The sequence below is a fragment of the Otolemur garnettii genome, unplaced genomic scaffold (assembly GCF_000181295.1).
Source record: "Otolemur garnettii isolate 467f Iridium unplaced genomic scaffold, OtoGar3 scaffold00144, whole genome shotgun sequence".
Lineage (NCBI taxonomy): Eukaryota > Metazoa > Chordata > Mammalia > Primates > Galagidae > Otolemur > Otolemur garnettii.
Genome location: NW_003852539.1, coordinates 2,453,942 through 2,457,512, shown reverse-complemented (window position 1 = coordinate 2,457,512; position 3,571 = coordinate 2,453,942). Strand labels below are relative to the sequence as shown.

Sequence of the window (3,571 nt, the reverse complement as noted above, 5' to 3'; positions counted from 1 at the left end):
CTATCTTTTTTTTTTTTTTTTTTGATACAGAGTTTCAAGCTATCACCCTGGGTAGAGAGCTGTGGCATCACAGCTTACAGCAACCTCAAACTACTGGGCTTAAGCGATTCTCTTGCCTTAGCCTCTCAAGTAGCTGGGACTACAGGTGCCTGCCACAGTGCCTTATTTTTTTTGTTGCAGTTGTCATTGTCGCTTTAGCTGGCCCAGGCTGGGTTTGAACCTGCCAGCTTTGGTGTATGTGGCCGGTGCCCTACCCACTGAGCTATGGGTGCCACCAATACTATCGCTATCTACCTGGATTTAGCATCAGATCCCACAGGTCAACGGCTCAGTCCCACAATGCTGCCCTCCACTTCGGACCTCAGTCAAGGTAGTAGGTTGTTACCTGTACTTCTGGCTAAGTCAGAAGGTCAATCAGGGGTTCTCATGACCCCGTCTTTGGTTCAATTAATTTGTTAGGGTGGCTCACAGAATTCAGGGGAACACTTTATTTACATTTACCTATTTATTTTAAAGGTTATTACAAAGGATACAGATGGCTGGGCATGGTGGCTCATACCCTAAGGCAGGTGGACTTCTTGAGCTCAGGAGTTCGAGACCAGCCTAAGCAAGAGCCAGACCTCATCTCTCCTGAAAATAGAGAAACTAGCCTGGCATATGCCTGTAAGTCCCAGCTACTTGGGAGCCTCAGGCAGGAGAATTGCTCAAACCCATAGCTGTCAGCTGTGGTGTCATGGCACTCTACCTGGGGTGACAGAGTGAGACTCTAAAACAAAACCCCCTAAGGGATACAGATGAGCAGCCGGATGAAAGAGATACATAAGGCACAGGTGGAGAGGCATGGGAGCTCCATGCTCCCCAGTATGTGGGGAGGGCTGCAGTGCTTCCACGCCCTCTCAGTGTGCCGCCCTCTCCTTACCTCCATGTGTTCAACAAGCTCTCTGAACTTTGTCCTTTGGAGTTTTATGTGGGCTTCATCATGTAGGCATGATCCTTGCCCATTGGTGATCAACTGAACCTTCAACCCTTCTCCCCTTCCCAGAGGTCTGGGGATGGGACTGAAAGTTCCAACCTTCACGATTGGTTTCCTGGCAACCAACCCTCTTCCCTTAACTGCTCAGAAGCCCACCAAGAATCACCTCCTTAAACAAAAGATGCTTCTATCACCCTGGAAATCCCGAGGGATTTAGGATCTCTGTGTTGGATGCGCCTGTCATTCAGGAAATTACAAAGGTGTTAGGAGCTCTGTGTCAGGAACTGGGGTCACAGACCATAACCAGAATAAAAGGTTCTCCTAGTGCTCCTGTCCACAAGGGTATTAGGAGCTCTGTTTCTGCAACTGGGGCAGAGTCCAAATATATATTTCTTATTATAACACTGTATCACAGTAAGTTATCTTTCTTCTGATTCCTCCTGCTGACCAGGGCCATCTGGAATACCAAAATATACTTGGCGGATTCACCCAGAAGCAGCTAACGCAATTTCTTTATCAAGCCTTTCTCCCAACTTAAAATTTCCTCTTCAATAGGAAATCATTGTTTTTGTTAGTTCTAAGACCTTAGGTTCATCAACACTGTGTCAAATTAATTAATCCCTAAGTCCTAGAATGGCTTTTGGGTTTCACGTAGTGATTTGTTTCTCTCCTCTTCCACTGTCCCTACTCTCTGAATCCTAGAAATATCACCTTCGAGAGACTGAGATCGTCATCTTTTCTTTGGATCTATTTCTCCTTTTCGCCTTGCCTGCATACTGATTTTCAGAATTGGAAATGAGCAGCATCTCTCAGGCCAGGGTCGTTCTGCTCCTGAACAGTCCTTTAGGGTGCAGCTTCTTTCTTGTGTTTAGTCCAGTGTCTTCCAACCATTTTTACCTCATGGCACATTCGAACCTATAGTTAAACTTCTGAGGCACACTTAAATTGTGTTGATCACAAAAAAGAATATACGTACTGTGCTTTGAACTTCTTTTGAAAATAATTTAATTAATGATCTTTAAGATTTTTTGTGGCACACATAATATCCTCTCATGGTGTACTGGTGTGCTGTGGCACACCCTTGAAAATCACTGGTTTAGACCCTTCACCACCCAGAATTCTGATTCTATTTTTCCTTCACCCAATTATCAAGGAGGACCATGGCTTATTCCAAAGACTCTCAGTAGATACAATAATAAATTATCACTGAATACAGTTTCTGTGGCATAAGTAGATGAAGAAGGTACAGAAAGGTCTTTCTCAGCCTTTCATCCACCTTTTCCACTAATTCAGAATATAAATAATTTTTAGACCTCCATGTACTTGAGATATAGGACCAAGCTTCGATTAATTTAGTCATATTGTTTTAGTTAAATAAATTGCAATCTGGGGCCTAGCAGACACCAGAGCTCCAAGATGGCGTCAGCAGTGTCAGTGAAGGAAAAGAAGTTCATGGATGTCAAACTAGGGGAGCTGCCAAGTTGGATTTTGATGCGGGATTTCACGCCTAACGGCATTGTTGGAGCCTTTCAAAGAGGTTACCACGGTATTACAACAAGTACATCAACGTGAAGAAGAGAGCATCAGAGGGGTTACTATGGTGCTGGCAGCTTACGTGCTTTTCAGCTACTGTCTTTCTTACAAGGAGCTCAAACATGAGCGGCTAGGCAAGTACCACTGAAGAGGGGCCTGTGGGGGGTGCCTTCTGCACTCCTGAACTTGACCTCCTTGGCCCAGCACCTTCTGTGAGGAACTCAATCATAATCGAATCTTTTCACATCCTAGTGAGAATTAACCTCCAAGTAAAAGATGACTGGTAAAAAATAAAATAAATAAACTGCAATCTTTAAAATGAATTTTTGTAATCCTGATTTTTTTTTTTTTGAGACAGAGTCTTACTGTGCTGCTCTCGATAGAGTGCTATGGCGTCTCAGCTCACAGCAACCTCAAACTCTTGGACTCAGGCAATTCTCTCACCTCAGCCTCCCAAGTAGCTGGGACTAGAGGTGCCTGCCACAATGCCCAGCTGTTTTTTGTTGCAGTTGTCCTTGTTGTTTAGCTTGTCTGGCCTGAGTTCAAACCCACGAACTTTGGTGTATATGGCTGGTGCCATAACCACTGTGCTATGGGTGCCCAGCCAATCCTGATGTTTTATTCCAAATGTTGTTAACCTTCCAGCCATAAAGTCCTTGGAGTCCCTTTCCTCACTTCCTCTTAAAATTTCCAGAGCTACACAATAAATACATACAATTTTATCTGTCAATTTAAAAAAGATGTCCAGAGCTTCACTTTCCCATTCAAACTGACTTAAATTCAATTATAAACTGTCCTTAACAGTCTAAACTGGATGGGTATATTTAGTAAGTATTCCTTCATTGAAAGCCATCTACTTATTTAAGAAACATCATTGCTGGGCAATTTGTTATAGAAAGATTGGCCTGCTCACTCCTCCTCCTTATGCTTCTTTGTGTGGACTGGAAATGCCTGTCCTCTGTGGTTTAGCCACCATTGGCCAGGACTATATATGGCATTCAAAGCATTTTGGAACTTTAACAAGAATTGTTATTTTTGAGGACACGAATGAGATAACTGAGAGCA

At 43.6% G+C, this 3,571-nt stretch overlaps 1 pseudogene; it reads left to right on the top strand.

The window, feature by feature from the left end:
• The first annotated feature begins 2,389 nt into the window (after nt 1-2,389).
• Nucleotides 2,390-2,790, top strand: LOC100940977 (annotated as a pseudogene).
• Nucleotides 2,791-3,571: the final 781 nt, after the last annotated feature.